Source organism: Pezoporus flaviventris, unplaced genomic scaffold, assembly GCF_033815535.1.
Source record: "Pezoporus flaviventris isolate CSIRO_AGI_PZ_B2104156 unplaced genomic scaffold, CSIRO_AGI_Pfla_v1 ptg000025l, whole genome shotgun sequence".
In the NCBI taxonomy this organism is placed as follows: domain Eukaryota; kingdom Metazoa; phylum Chordata; class Aves; order Psittaciformes; family Psittacidae; genus Pezoporus; species Pezoporus flaviventris.
Window position 1 is genome coordinate 6,260,137 of NW_026892573.1, and position 17,124 is coordinate 6,277,260.

Below are 17,124 nucleotides of genomic sequence, written 5' to 3' on the forward strand. Positions count from 1 at the left end.
GGAAGCAGATTCTGACTGCATAGAACATTTGGCATTGATTGAATATATAGATTGGTGATATCTCAACTTCTGTTTTAATCTTTCCATTACCTATGATATTTTTTACGGGGAATGCCCTGTTACTTAGAAAACAATGTCTATCAGCCTTCAAATAGATGAAAAGCTGCAACATCTAAATGGACAGTAAATTACTGATGCTTTCACAGCCAGAGCCTCTCCCTGGTCTGATGGAAAGATTCACCATTTAGCACCTCTTCAATCTGAGCACGATTTTCCAAATTAATGAGAATTCAGCAGAATTCGTCACCATGTTTTCAATAGTGGGACAAGCTGCTCCACATTTGCCATGAGGGATAGTTGCTTCATGTCAAAGGAGGGTTCAGTTTTAGCAGTTGGGAATCACAGAATCACAGACTCATTTTGGCTGGGAGGAGCCTCAGAGATCACCTATTTCCAATCCCCCTGCACTTGGCAGAGCCACCTTCCCCTAGACCAGGTTGCTCCAAGCCCCATCCAGCCTGGCCTTGAACACTGCCAGGGATGGGGCAGCCACAGCTTCTCTGAGAACTTCTATATGAGGAGAGTGTCTGTCAGAGAAGCAAGTTGCAGGGACACATGCACCAGCAGGCCACCACATCTACCCTTGGCAGTGGCCCCGGTCCTGCTGATGGCCACCCCTTAGCCGCCAGATAGGAGTTTTTGGCCACTGGAGTAACTCTGGTGATCTGTCCCCACTTCCCCCTCCTGAAGCAAATGGGCAATTTCACTTAAGCACCAAAATCGGATTCCGGCTGAGGTGTCTAGGTGAGGAAGGCAATTGCTTTAATCCATTAAGCTACTTTAGCTCCCCATCTTTATCTGAAACTCACAGACAGAAAGTGCCACTAGGAACTTGATGGACTTAACTACTTAGTGCAATCGGCATTCCCGAATGCAAATCAGGGTTTCTTGGTTACCTTGCTTAAAAGGGAAGCGGTCAAAAAGAAAAGGTTCTATTACAACCTTGAATATACCATCTTGGAACCAAATCCTCATCAGTCAATCTGTGCCAGCCAAAAAAGCACTTCACGAGAAGATGGGGACAGGAGTGGGGGGTTGGTTTGATCTGAAAATGGCTGCAAGCCTGAAAGCCTGTCTGTTTTTAAAAGTCAAGCAAATCCAACACAACCACTAAAAGCATGCAGCCAGTTAAGTCAGTCGGGCTGCCAGCAGAAAGACACTGCTGTGACACGTTGATTTTCCTTTCTCTCCCTGTTATTTGATAAACCACAGAGACTTCCCACACCCCCGTGCTGAATCCAGCTGTCACAGATCCACAATTTAAGGTGTGCACGGACATCACAGCATTTGGATGACTGCGAATGGTGAGATGCATAATAAAAGTCACTTTTGGCAGCAGGCTCTTAAAGCCTCCCCCTGGCTATTATTGTGCTTACATTTTGACAAGGAGGAACTCTTTTGACAAGGGGAAATGGTAAAACCCACCTCCAGCTCTGTCTGCGGGTGGGCAGCAGATGCGAGTCTTGGATGACCCCCCTCCAACCTGTGTCCTTGTACTGCCTCAGCTCCAAATTTCCACATGAAAGTCATGGAGAGACTAGGGAGAATTTGGGAAAGGATAAAGAGCTGGCTGCAGTCACAGGGGCAGTCCCCAGGCTCTCAGGTGAAACAGCAGCAGGACCCTGTCCCCAGGGCTGAGCCTTAGGATGCCTCATCCACACGCCAGGCCCCTTCTCAAAGGCATCTTGAAACTTTGACCAGGTGTCCCAAAGCCCTCATGTCCCACCCTCACCACACCAAACAGCATGACACAAAACCTAAGATGCTTCATTACCCTTCACGAGGTTATTAAAGGCAATAAAGTGGGGGCCTCTGGGAAGTGAAGGCTACTTCAGTGTCACTAAATCAGGGAAGGGTGTAACAGCTGACCAACATGCCCTCTTGGAAGGCTTTGAAAGTTAAAGGCAAAGACACCAGGAAGATTTTGGTTTATCTGCCTTTATATTCCTTTCTGGCATTTTCTTCCATAAGGGGACCCCTCTATGTTTTGCTCATGCCAGTTTGCCCCATTCATTCACTGGATCTGGAGTTGACTGATCTTTGATAGCTTCATCCATGCCTTTGTTTTACTAGGGAACAGTGTTCTGCCTCTATGTCCACTGAGTCTATCTCAGAACAGTGGCCACTATCTAGAATTTCCTTTCATCTACCCCTCCTGACTTCTTTTTCCTTAAACACTCAGTCCTGCTTGTTTGTTTGTTTTTCTAACAATGTTCTTCCCTCTCATTCTTATTGCCCTGCAAGTTGCTAATTTCTGGATTTTCTGGCCTTTCTCCCAACCTAGGGTCAGGGCTTTCTTCTTTCCATGGGCAACAGTCACCAGCCTAGGACTTAGCAGGGTCCAGAAGAGACAGACCAGCAGTGGATCTCAGGGAGAGATCACAACCACTTGTGACCCGTGTCCTCATTTATACAGCCCTGGATCCAGCCCCAAGCCTGGAGACAGCACAGTTTTACCTGTGTTTCTTTCATCACCATGAAGAAGGTTTCCAACAGTTTTCTAACCCCATGGATGTTACAACTGTCCCCCCAAAATTGAGACATACTGTGATTTAGAGGGTTTTTGTTCCACAGCCAGCCTCTGTTTCCCAGAGCCAGTGCACTGCTAGCTGATGCTTAATGGCAATGGCCATGTGGACGAGAACCAGAAGAAAATTAAAGGCCCCCTTGAAAACAGGGGAAACAGATGTTTGGAAGGCTCACACTCCTCATCATTAACTTCAGAATGTAAATGCCTACTAATTCCTCATTTTATTGCCCGGCCTCACGCTCAATGTCAGAGAGAACAATCCTGCAGGGCTGCTCCATATATCAGCTCTGAAGGTCGTGACAGTGGTGGAATGTACCTAAACAGGAGACGGGAAATATTGTGGGTGCCACTGTTGCAGCCAATGGGCTGTGGCTGGGAAAAAAAGGGTTTCCTGAGTGACTGCGAGAAAATGAAATATCAGGATCCAACAGCAGAGGAGAAGGGGGAGCCCTATCACGGACAAATACGACTGTTGGAGTTGAAGATTATCCTTAGATGGATTCCTGACCAGTTCAGCTTTCTTTCAATAAAAAGCCATGACATTTTTTTGGTTGGGAAGAGCCTTCTGAAAGGCAATTCCCCAAATCCAACATGAGTTTGTTGAGAGCTGGGTCTGTGCTGGAAAGCAAATTATTTTTCTCAGTGTAGAGGGGAGATTTTCACAACCTGATGAACAGAGATTTAACAGTATCTGGTCTGTCATTTTCCTGCTCTCTCACTTCTTTTTTCAGATATTTATTCATACTCTTCCACCTCAATTTCTGATTTCAGCTTTCCTTCCTCCTCTTCCCAAGCACAGTCACTGTTCAGTGCCAGCTGACAGTGCTCAGAACCACAGACGTGGTGGTGAGCCGGAGGGGACAGGGTTTTGCAGTCTCTGACCTTGTCACTTAGACCTCCTCACTGAAGCTCACCCTACCTTGGGATCTAACTCCTTCTGTACAGAAAGGATCCGCAAGAAGAACACATATAAGGAGATATTACTGATGGCAACACAGGAACAAGTTATTGGTGTTGCATCTAGGAGGTTCCTGCACTTACCACAGCAGCTCAGCTGGTCTCCACTGAAGCAAGAGGGCCTTGATCGTGAAAGAAGGTTTAATGGAAAGCAAGAGCCTAGAAGACACAGGATGTGCAATGGGTCCTCCAACTCACTGTGTGGAGGAGTGGTTTACTGGCCCTTGAGGCACAGCAGGGAGCACTGCTGATAATATTAAAGCTGGATTTACAATGCAAGGGCTTAACTAGCAAGCCGTATTTCCATGCAAATGGATTTCTGTGAATGCATGTATGGAAAAAACAGCAGTATGGATCAGTGGAGCAGAGACAAAGCAGGCAGGTGCATCCAGCATGAACAATTTACTTAGTTGAGACATCAGTGGAAACTCCCCTCAAGTTCTCTTTATGTCTAGAATTTCACCTAATAAGCAGAGAAGACATGCATGTTTATTTGAACCTTTAACTGTGCATATGAAGTACAGGTCAAATATATACTTGAAGACAGCATGACCCCAGCAGTATACCTTGAGGATCTGAGTAATTAAAAGGCACCTAGAAGTTTTCCACTTAGCAGATCTCTGCATATCAAGGACACTTATCTGTGCTTGAACTGTGACATTTTAATAACTATGAAGCAACTGGAAATAATAATTGAGAAGATAGCTGACTAGAGTAATATTAATTATGTGTAACAAATACAACAAGCCAATATGCTGTTGTACACTTAAGATTAGCTTCGGCTAGTACATTAAAAAGTCAGCATGAAATGAGGGGTGGGAAAACAACGTCTCTGATTTGTGGACATATGCTGTAGACTGTCAGGAATGAGGTATTCCAGACCTCATCCTGATGTTTAAAAAGCACAGGGGTATGTTATTCTAATCAATCATTTCCTATTCACGAACTTCAACTCATACTCACCAAACACAAATCATGTGCACATGTAAAAAGACTGGTTTTGATTAGCAGCTAAGATCCGTTCCTGAGAAAACACAGGCAGAGATGAACTCTGCAGCTGTGCCTACAACCAGGATAACATCTTGGCTGGGAACAAACCTCCATTATCCTTGAGGAATACAAAATGCACAGTAATCAGGCAAGGGAGATGTCCAAAGTACAGTTAATTTTGGTGAGGCATATTGATCATTTTGCAGTAGTAATGAAGTGAGACAACATTTAGAGGTCTCCAAGGCTATGCTAATCAAGAAGGTTTTGCTTGGTGCTTCGATGTGATGCATTAGGGACAACATGGACAACATCATAGAGAAACCAGTCAACAGGCCGTTAAGTGATGATCTGTACTGTGACCGCATCCCGTAAGTGCAAGTTCCACATAAATATTCAAGTATGCACGGCAAAAGATCATAAAATAAACCCATAAGATGTCAAAGGTTAGGCACAGAGGAGTCATGCAAACAAGGACTTCACCTCATCCCAGGCTTTTGGTGAGACAGGGTGTGTGCAAGATATTAAGCCTGAAGCCGTCAAGAATTCAGACAAGATAAAACCCTAACATCAAAAATATGGGAATGCCTGAATGCATTCTGTCATATTGCTACTTTCATGCCATAAATGCTTTGCCTAGTCTTTTTCATGCAAAAGAAATATAATCACACATTGAGTATATGTCGTGGTTTAAAACCAGGCAGGGGGCTCGTTCACTCACTCCCCCCATTCTTGCCCTCCCCCTACTCCCGGAGGGACAGAGAGGAGAATCAAAAGAATGCAACTCCCACGGGTTGAGATAAGAACAGTTTAGTAACTAAGGTATAACACAAATCACTGCTGCTACCACCAATGATAATAATGATAAAGGAAACAAAGAGGGAAGAGAATACAACATCTCACCACCAGCCGACTGATAATTCACACCCCTAACTGATACCTCCTCCAACCCTGCAGTCTCCCAGCCCTTCCGGCTAACTCCCAGTTACATCCTGGGCATGATGTGCTGTGGTATGGAATACCTCTTTGGTCAGTTTGGGTCAGGTGTCCTGTCTCTGCTTCCTCCCGGCTTCCCCTCCTCCCTCGCAGAGCATGAGGCTCACAAAGTCCTTGGCCAAACCAAAACATCCTTGTTATCAGCTCTGTTCCCAAGTCAAAAGTCAAAACACAGCGCTGCACCAGCTACCAAGAAGGAGAAAAATGAGTGCTACTGCTGAACACAGGACATTCAGATCATGGGATGCAAACATACAGAGAGTCAACACCTCTGAGTTGGGTGTAAGGATGGAATTGTGTCTCATGAGGGACAGGACCTGGCATGGAAGTAACTGTAGTAACTGACCAATATCCCTTCTGAGTTACTACCACCAGACATTCAAGGGTGAATAACTCCTTTCCAACCTTTCTTTTTATGGAATCTTTCTCTTCTCCCGTAACATGTATGTTGAAAGGGAGTTGAAGTATGGGCACCTTGCTTCATGGCCGAGACCTGACTGCTCACTACTAAAAATGCCATGAAGCACAATGGCAACCTGGTCACTACCTTTTACTGTTGCATCAAATTGTATCAAGCAGAAGGCTTATTCAACTCATTAATATGAAGAGATTTTTGATCTTGTTTGTCTCTAGGATGAGCAGATGACATTAGAGTTTGCTTCAGATTCTGCCTTCCAGATCAGGGTAACTTGCTTACTACAGATACGTGTGACACGTTCAATTTATGCCGCAATAGAACAGTGGTAAAACCCACTGAATTGAAATGCTGAATGATACAGCTTTCTTACCAGTAGAGGAAAGAGCACGGTAGTTTATACATACACGTATACTCACTCAATACCCACACAGCCACTGAATCTTATGATGTTCTTAATGAAGATGTTTGGATTTGTTATTTTTAATGCCCAAAATATCTTCTTTGTTGGATGGCTAACTTTAATGTCATATTGGTCTCAGTGTTCCCCCTGAGGGAACTTGCAATCTGTTTTAACAACCCAATTCAACAGAGAGGCCTATTTAACACTCTTATTAGCTCAGCACAAAGATTAATTAAGCAATAATCTCTTCCAAACAGCTCCTCATCAGTGGTTAATAACATGTTTGTTAGTTAACTTCCCAAGGCTAGATCTGTGATAGGGAATGTTCTAGTGAGCTGGTTAACTGTTTTAGCAATTGTTAAAGGTTTTATTGCCCATATAAATTGTACTTCACGATTTGTAACAGGAGTAGTGTTCATAAAGAGTTATTCACAAAGAAGCAGATTTAACCACGTAGATAGAAAGCCAGTCATTTAACCAGTGGGGGTCCAAGACTCAATTAGAAGGAAGGCTGTGCTGAAGATAACTGTATTTCTACAATGGTCTTTGTGATGTCCTTTACAGCGTATTTTTAAATGCCCTTAAGACTTCTGTTGGCTTCCTGAATATTTTTTTATTCACAAGTTTCCTATTGCCATCTAACAATCCCTTTGTGATCCCTTTTCCAGCAAGCCTGCATGGAGCTGCCAGCCTGCAAACAGCAGCACATGCCAGCAGTTGAAAGACAAAGTGGGCCTGAGCCAACAATTAAGAAATAATAGGAAATAGGTTATATGTTGCTCTGCCCACCACTAATTCAGGTCAAAAGCTGTATAACATTTTCTTTTTGTAAGACTGGGAAGAAACATTCCCAGCTTTTAATCAGTAGGGTGTGGTGAATCACAAAGCTACCTAAGTCTTGCAGGAAGGAGAGGAAAAAACCCAACAATACAATTTAGTTTAGGGTTACATTAAGTTCTCCTCCAATCCTTTACAGGACAGTGTCAGTATTCATCAGATGAAAGTAGGTTACGATGTCTCCAGATGAAATAGAAGCACAGAATAGCCTGGGTTGGAAGAGACTTTCATTCAGTCCAACCCCCCTGCCATGAGCAGGGACATCTTCAACTAGATCAGGTTGCCCAGAACCACATCCAGCCTGGCCTTGTATGTCTCCAGGGATGGTGCATCCACCACCCCTCTGGGCAACCTGTGCCAGTGTTTTATCACCCTCACTGTGAAGAACTTTTCTTTCTCGCATCCAGCCTGAATCTCCCTTCTTTTAGTTTAAAACCATTACTCCTCAATCCAGGACCTGCTAAAAAGTCTTTCCCCATCTTTCCTGTAGGCCCTTTTTAAGACTTGAAAGGCTGCATGAGGTCCTGTGGTCAGACCACACAAATTGTCCCCTGGAAACTGTAGCAAAAACGTATATATGTATTTTTTTAACAACCAGGGACAAAAGCCAAGGGAACTCCCGCTCTTTATCTAATATTCCTTTTTTGATAAACAAATCAATACAGCAATGACTAGGTACTTTACAGCAACACAAAATATTTCAAAAAAAAAACCAGCCCAAACTCACCACCTGATAAATCCTCCTCTGCTTTTCTTCACTGAAGAGCTGAAAAACAATTTCTATGGTTCAGAAACAAGCAGGGAAGGAAAACATCTTTCCAGATATTGGATTTATCACTTCGGTAGTGTATCAATTTAATCATGTAATTCTCTTCACAGTTCACATTGGTTTATACAGGTGAAAATTAGAGTTGAATCTCCCCTACGCAAACATGATCTTTCCTTTCCATCCAGACATGCATGGCTGAGTTGAGGCTGGAACTGATATATACCTGTTGCCAGGAAAAAAAAGTCTGTCTCTGAAATTCTCTATCCAGTTGCCTTATTTATTAACTACCCAGTATATTTTATTACAGGCTTCAGCAATTTAATGCAAAATCAGGCTGTTTTATGCTCCTATGGTATTTGAGCAGTATTAAATTGCTTTTCCTAAAATGTTGCTGAAGTGGGACCTTAATTTGAGCATGCCCTTATGAATGAATCTTGTAGTTACTCGGCACCCCTGTGATGACATCTCCATGTAGATGGTGATGCCATTGGTCTGGTGTTCCAGGAAAAGGCTCCTGTGCCCATTCAATGAACTGAACCTGGTTTTTTGCAGGTTTTAACCCTTTAAAAGTGCTGTTTATCTGACTGGGGTTTTTAAGCTTCAGATCTGAAGATTCCACGCTTTCACCTGGGCCAGCGATTTACACTAAGCTGCCATCAGAAAGCACTCCCCATTTTTTATGTATAGTTATGAATGTGGCATTAACTAGATCAAACAACAAGATAGAATCATGCATCACACACCACACGTGCTTTAGAGCCTGCTGATGAATAGGCAAGGCCATCTTCATAATTTGTGCACCAAGAAAGAAAGAAAAAAAAAGTGGGTTAGATTATAGCAATAAAAATGGAAACGAAAGGGATGAATACAGCAAATAGATTATGCTATCATTCCAGAGCAGACAGCAGAGAAGTCACAGTTGCCTATTTATGTTTTGACAGTACATGCATCAGATGAGATTTGCAAAGAGGGGGTACCAGTGCTTAGGGGAAGTGCAAAACAGAATATTTGCTGCTAAGTGTGAATTTAACAGTGCATTTATTATTTGGGCAACTTGCCAGCCCAAAGGCAAGTTACCCAAAGCTTATCGAAAAGGATAAGCTGGCAAGAAAACCTTTTACATAAAGAAAAAAACCTCAAACAACCAAACAACTCAGATTGTGCAGGAAAAATGTCAATTTATCTGCCAATAAATATGCCACTTACAGTGGTCCTATCCAGACACCTCAAAAGAAAACTCAAAAGCCATCAAACAGGCTCTCCTAATTCAACCAGAGTTAAGACATATCCTGACATAGTCTTCTTGGGAGGTCTCACAGTCTCCAAGAGGTGTGCAGTTTAAGCCCACACATATGACATCCTGAAAGACTCAAACATGCTCAGGGTGGTTCCCAAGCAGAAGAACATGATTGTCTGAGTCTGAACAACTGTGTGACTGAACCTGGCCTGTCCCAAACGGAATTGTTGCCCATGCAAATGCCCATGTGATTTGGCAGCTGGATCAGGGGCTTTTCCCAACAGGCAGCCATCCTATTTCAGGAGCTGGGACAGCTTCCCCATGCAGAAACAAATTGCTGGGTACCAGGAGCTCACAATGCCTGAGAGCCTTCCCCATTGTATGTAAATACATACTAGCTCTTATAGACCCAGCCTTGGCTTACCTCCCAGGAACATCTATATATACTTGCAGCACACTCAGTCCTTTTGGAAATCGTGCTAAATTTCAGCTTCTGCAATGCCCTGCAGCTTGAACTCTCAGCCTAACTGTGAGGAAAAATAAAAATTTCAGTTTCGTTACTCAATTTTGCCACTCTTTAATTTTACTGAATTACAAACAAACTCCATCACAAACAGCAGGAAAAAAGTACCTTTCATCTTCCTTTTGGGCCACTGTTTCATATATTTTAATAATGCCTAATATTACTCCTGTTTCATATATTTTAATCATACCTATTACTCCTTTCCTTTCTAAGGACACGGTCCCAAGAAGATTAATAACTCTGATACAATACCTTCCGTGCCTTCTGTGAGTTCTCACCTATTTTGCAATAACCTTTCTTGCATCAGGATCCTACTTGCATTAGTTTCTACCTTTGTATACATCATCTTTTCTGTGTATTCTTCTATTTTTGGCTTTACACACAGCTATACATGAGATTGAAGTTTGCCATGAACTACAGTTTCCCTTCTGGCACGGATACTACTTACTTAATTGCACCTTGGTGTCTGCAGGATGTTTCTCTCACACCACACATTCTCACGCCTCTCTCCAGCTGCAATTGCTGTTGCACAGGGTTTTTCACCCTTCTTCAATACATTATCCCAGAGGTACTATTGCTGATTGGCTCAGCCTTGGCCAGTGGTACATTCCTCTTGGAGATGGCTGGTATTGCCACTGTCAGATATGGGGGAAGCTTCTAGCAGATTCTCACAGAAGCCACCTCTCCAGCTCCTCATTACCAAAACCTTACCATGCAAACCCAATACAGTCAATTTGGACATCTTGATGCTGACTGGAAGGGCTTTAAATGAGCTAAATGAATGGGCCACATGGTAGCAAATACATCTCCTTGAGTGTTTCTCCTGTTTTAACTGTGATTTGCAAATTTTCTCATCTTCCTTCTCAGTCAACTGTACAGGCAGGTCACACAGTCTGAGCTGTTTGTGATGAGACGTGATCATTTAATCCTCTGCTTTACCTTCTGTTACCCAGTTAATTTTTAATTCATGTCATTTCCTTATCTTTCACTTGCTACAGCTTAATTTTTTCTAGTAACCTTGTGCAAGATGATTCAAAATCCCCTGAAACCTCTCACTAACACATTTTCTGTGAGCATGCAAGACACAGGCACAGTAATGATGTCTGAGATAGAAGCAGGTGAAGGTTTCATACTGACACAAAGCACCTTTGCAACTCGAAGGTAAACCTTGTGCGCACCTATTCAGGTCCTCAGGGGGCTTTCAGTATCCATCTTAAAGGTACATATCGGCAGCTTAGGCTCTTTTGCTGACCTTCAGTTTTTCCTCCCCATTTCTCACTTCCCCAGTTTTTCAGAGACAGCATTTACACTCCACGCTTCTCCTCACTTTCACAGAGCTTCCTATGCCTGCAGGTTGAATCCAACTGCTGCAAGCATAGGGGAGCAGAACAGAGGAGACCAGGTAAGAATGTGCAGGTACTACAGCAAGTAGTAAAACCACTGCTCTCCCTGATGGAAACAACGTCTGGAGCCATGTTAGGGCTACACTGCTTGTTTCCAGAGCTGTTTCACTGTGTCCTCAGAATTCCTAGATCTGTTTCCATCACCCTAATGAGCAAGCTCCTGGCTCACAGAATCACAGAACGGTTTGGGTTGGAAGGGACCTTAAGATCATCTAATTCCAATCCCCCTGCCATGGGCTGGGGCACCTTCCACCAGACCAGGTTGCTCAAGGCCCCATCCAACCTGGCCTTGAACACTGCCTGGGATGAAGTGTGAGGTCACACGCGCAGGCTGACAATTACAACCTATGCTACTTAATTCTCTCCCATTTCTACTACACCCTTCCTCAAGTGTCCTTCTGCACAGTGTCCTAAGCACTTCTCATACACATATGTTCAAACAACAAATTTAGTCATGAAGTAGACGAGAAAAAGCATTGCCACCCTCCACAACTCTGTGAGTTTTCTTAAAATCCCCATCCAATACCTGTCACTTCAATCATCCCTCTTTTTAGGAACTGCATGTTTGCAACCAACACAACCCCTTGCACATGCAAACATACACTTAAACCTAGCAGCATATTGCTTTGTGCCACAGCAGTTCATTCCAGCATGTCTTCTGAAACTTCAGTCTTTAAAGATGATACCTTGACTTCATTACCAGGGGAAAAAGCAAGTCTGTGGTAGGTGCATCCCTGGCAGTGAAAGCTGATACCAAAAAACTAAACATTCCCAGAACAGACTTATCTTCCTTCTTTCATCTATTGATCCCTACTGACAGGGCAGAGGCAATGATATTGGCTGTTCATTATAAAAACATCATCTTCTTCAAAAAAACATCACTCATTTGGGTTTTGAATGCTATTTTAGCACCTGCCTCTCAAACATGTTTGGATGTCTTTATTGATTTTGATGGGACAAATTTCAAAAGTCTTAGGATGTCCGTTTGGTTTAGGAAATCCCTTGCATCTTTATGCTTGGTCACACTGCTTTACTTCCACGTTTAGGGCTTCATTTAGAGTTTTTTATCAGCAACACTACATCTGTTGTTCTTAAGCAGTTTCCTGAAACTGCATCCAAAACCCCTTGGCCACCCACATAGCCCAGGAAACCTTACCTATTATACAACGTGCGTACCAAGAACAAGCATTTAGTACCATCTCCTTGGGCTTCCCCTTAGCATGAAGGTGAAGACCTGTACAGTAGAAACAACTTTTTGTATAAAGATTCTTTCAAAAGCACTAACTTCCAGTGTTAGTGCTGAACAAAGAAGGCTCCTGAACTCTTTAAGCTCGTAGCAACTGCTTGAATTGAACATGCATCCCGTACCCTGCCATGTACAGGCAGAGCAGCTCCAGCCAGCCTGTTCTCTGCTGAAGGGCATTCCTACAGCAGAAACAGGAAAACACAACTGTGTCAAGGCAATTCAAACAGTCTTAATTTAGTACAGTTGTCTAAACTGTCTTTACGAGTATGCTGTGCAGACGGCCTGCTGTCAAAAATCAGTATCTCATACCACTAGCTGAAGCAGCAATAGCCTTAAAGTATTATTTGTGATAATGAACACAATATCCCAAGATATAGGTCATAGTCCCATTTGTGTCAAGGATGTAAAAATCTGCTCCATCTGTGAATCTGTTATAGCTGTAAGAGCTGGGCATGGGGTTTCACCTGGGTGAAGGCCTGCCTCATCTTACCAGGACACGTGGCAGCTGCTTCTTCTGCAGCAACACGTTCCAGCCTGCTCCTCAGGGAAGCTTAAAACTAATTTATCATCTAACTAGGCACAGCGTGAGCTTAGCAGCAGAAATGGCTGACACCTCTACTTTGGTACAGGGACTGCTTTCAAGTTGCTGCCACAGCTTAAAAAGCAGAAACAGAGCAGGGATAGATGCTTCTCCACGTTTTCAGACTTGGAGCTAGAGCGCACAAGGGCATCTGAGGCACACATTCAGCCCTGTCTGCACACCCTTGCCTTACAAGCTCTTATGTGCCATGCTGAAGTCTTGCAAAATGAGAACTAAAATTCTTTCATCTACTCTTTTCAACACAAAATCAAGCTAGGAGAGAAATGGAGAGAAAGGAAGAGATGGAAGAGGCTAACAGGGCAGGCAGACCCTATCTGAAAAGTGATGACCAACACAGGAAAAGGGATGGAAGGTCCTACAGCAAGTTCTCTGATTCAGACAAGTTTCACATCTTTTTTCTGAAACTGCAGTAAGAGCAAATCTCTTGTTCTGACTGTAAAATTACCTGATGACAGTATTGTAACTTACATTCCCTGCAAACTAAACACTGCTTTTTGTCACAATGACAGAGACCAAAATGCTCATACACAGGAATTTCACACTTGCTGGGCTCTACCTGTGCAGTAATTCCTGCCAGCTGAGAGGTGAATTGCTTGGAAAAAAAATCTTAAGCACTTCCCACAGGAACAGGCATGTTTCCTACCAGTGCTGCAATGTACTCCTGCAAACTGAATCAAAACAAAGATGTTCTGGTTGAAGCAGTAAGGGTTGAGGGCTGCCTTGGTTGCAGCGACCACGAGATGGTGGAGTTCAGGATCTTGTGTGGCAGGACTAGTAGAATACCAAGTAGAATTGCAACCCTGGACTTTAGCAGGGCAAACTTTGGCCTTTTCAAGCAATTGCTAGGGGAAATCCCATGGGCAGGGCTGCTTGAAGGTAAAGGGGCCCAAGATAGTTGGTTGACATTCAAGGACTGCTTTTTCCGTGCTCAAGATCGGAGCATCCCGACACGTAGGAAGTCAAGGAAGAGGGCCAAGAGACCTGCGTGGCTAAATAGGGAATTGCTGGGTATGCTCAAGTGGAAGAGGAGAGTTTACAGGTCATGGAAGGAGGGGCTGGCCACTTGGGAGGAATATAAGGCTGCTGCTAGAGGATGTAGGAAGGCAGCTAGGAGGACTAAGGCATCCTTAGAATTAAACCTGGCAAGAAGGGTCAAGGACAGCAAAAAGAGCTTTTTTAAATACATGGCAGACAAAACTAACACCAGAGGCAATGTAGGCCCACTGATGAACGGGATGGGTGCCCTGGTGACAGAAGATAAAGAGATGGCAGAGTTACTGAATGCCTTCTTTGTCTCTGTCTACTCTGCTGCGGGCAGTCCTGAAGAGCCCTGTACCCCTGAGACCTTAGATGAAGTCAGGTCGACGGAGCGGTTTGCCTTAGTCGATGAGGAATGGGTTAGAGACCAGTTGAGCAATCTGGACATCCATAAATCCATGGGTCCAGATGGGATGCACCCGCGGGTGCTGAGGGAACTGGCGGAAGTCATTGCTAGACCACTCTCCATCATCTTTACCAAGTCTTGGGAAACGGGAGAGGTGCCTGAGGACTGGAGGAAAGCAAATGTCACTCCAGTCTTCAAAAAGGGCAAGAAGGAGGACCCGGGTAACTACAGACCGGTCAGCCTCACCTCCATCCCTGGGAAAGTGATGGAACACCTTATCCTTGGTACCATCTTAAGGCATATCAAGGATAAGAAGGTTATGAGGGGCAGTCAACACGGCTTCACCAGGGGGAAATCATGTTTGACCAATCTCTTAGCCTTTTATGAGGAAATAACACGGTGGATGGATGATGGCAGAGCGGTGGATGTGGTCTACCTTGACTTCAGCAAAGCATTTGACACAGTCTCCCACAGCATCCTCACGGCTAAAATGAGGAAGTGTGGACTGGATGATCAGGTAGTGAGGTGGACTGCGAACTGGCTGAAGGAGAGAAGCCAGAGAGTTGTAGTCTATGGGGCTGAGTCTAGTTGGAGGCCTGTAACTAGTGGAGTGCCTCAAGGGTCAGTACTGGGACCGGTATTATTTAATATATTCATCAATGATTTAGATGAGGGAATTGAGTGTACTATCAGCAAGTTTGCTGATGACACTAAGCTGGGAGGAGTGGCTGATACGCCAGAAGGCTGTGCTGCCATCCAGCGAGACCTGGATAGGCTGGAGAGTTGGGCAGGGAGTAACTTGATGAAATATAACAAGGGAAAGTGTAGAGTCCTGCATCTGGGCAGGAACAACCCCAGGTTCCAGTATAGGTTGGGGAATGACCTGTTAGAGAGCAGTGTAGGGGAGAGGGACCTGGGGGTCCTAGTGGACGACAGGATGACCATGAGCCAACACTGTGCCCTTGTGGCTAAGAAGGCCAATGGCATCCTGGGGTGTATTAGAAGGGCGGTGGTTAGTAGGTCGAGAGAGGTCCTCCTTCCCCTCTACTCTGCCCTGGTGAGACCGCATCTGGAGTATTGTGTCCAGTTCTGGGCCCCTCAGTTCAAGAAGGACAGGGAGCTGCTGGAGAGAGTCCAGCGCAGGGCAACTAAGATGATTAAGGGAGTGGAGCATCTCCCTTATGAGGAAAGACTGAGGGAGCTGGGTCTCTATAGTTTGGAGAAGAGGAGACTGAGGGGTGACCTTATCAGTGTCTATAAATATATAAAGGGGGAGTGTCACGAGGACGGAGCCAGGCTCTACTCAGTGGCAAACAATGATAGGACAAGGGGTAATGGGTACAAACTGGAACACAAGAGGTTCCACTTAAACTTGAGAAGAAACTTCTTCTCAGTGAGGGTGACGGAACACTGGAACAGGCTGCCCAGGGAGGTTGTGGAGTCTCCTTCCCTGGAGACATTCAAAACCCGCCTGGACGCATTCCTGTGTAACATTATCTAGGTGTTCCTGCTCCGGCAGGGGGATTGGACTAGATGATCTTTCGAGGTCCCTTCCAATCTCTAACATACTGTGATACTGTGATACTGTGATGTGTAAGAGGCAATTTCAGCATCTCTTTTGTTTTATTCCAACAATGATGGTACAGGTCAGCACTGGCTTTTACCTTCAGTGGGATGCTATCACTTCACAAGATACAGTAGTGCAACAAGCCTGCTTTATTTTGTATTTTCTAGAGTGGTGTGAAATATTCTTCTGCAAACTAAGTGCATATATACACCTTGACGGTTTTACAGGAAGAGTGTTTAAGGCAAGCACAGTGTAATTAAATGGCGCACAGTGAATCTATGTTGTGTACTGCAGCCTTTGACAGGCTGTTTCTAGCTATCAAACATTTTTATGTCTTTTAGAGAAAGAGATTAAAATGGGCTTTAACATAATTGGAAGCAATGATCTAACACTTTCAGCTTAAAGGCAGTGTTACTGCAGCTGTAAAAAAGGTAGGTGCATTTAAATGCTGCATAGAACAGGTTTGTTAACTTTTACTCAGGTTAAAGTACTAGCCTGTTTAAGACTATTTTTTTTATAAGCATATATAAAATCACCAGTGACATTAAAAATACTACTAAGCCCTTTAAGATTTTCACTTGTTGAACATTTTAAGTTTTGCCTGAATCATGTAATTTGATAAGAATGAAATAAATGGTAGAAATTTCTCACGTCATTTATATTTGATATATGTACATATAGTGTAGGGGCACTTTCAAAAATATAAATGAAACCCACACACATTTTCCTTAACAGCACTTTCTGAAATGTATTATAAGAACATTTTACTGACAGTTATGTAACTAGGTGTTACAGGAAAGAATTATAGCAAAAAATCTTTGTATTTGAACTGATACTCATATTAGGCCTTTGCTTGAAGGCCAACACAACTGTCAGTAATCACAAGAGATGCGAGATAAGCCTACCGTTAAACTGCACCGTCAACTTCCCACCTCAATGTGCTGGCTTCAAGCAGAGAAAAAGGATAAGAAACTAATATAAACCAACTGCTAAAAAATTTAGTGGTTCGTAACCCAATTTTCAACCTGAATGAGAACAACGAAAACAAGTTGCTTTGCAGCAGGCCAGTATCAAGATTAAATGAGCGTTTCTTTCCCACCCTCTATGAGCAGAATTCAAAGCAACAGTTTTAAACCCAGGAAAAGTAGAGGGGTGTTTACAGAAACTTAAGTCTGAAGTTTTAGAAGACTTAGTTTCACATGGAGGCCT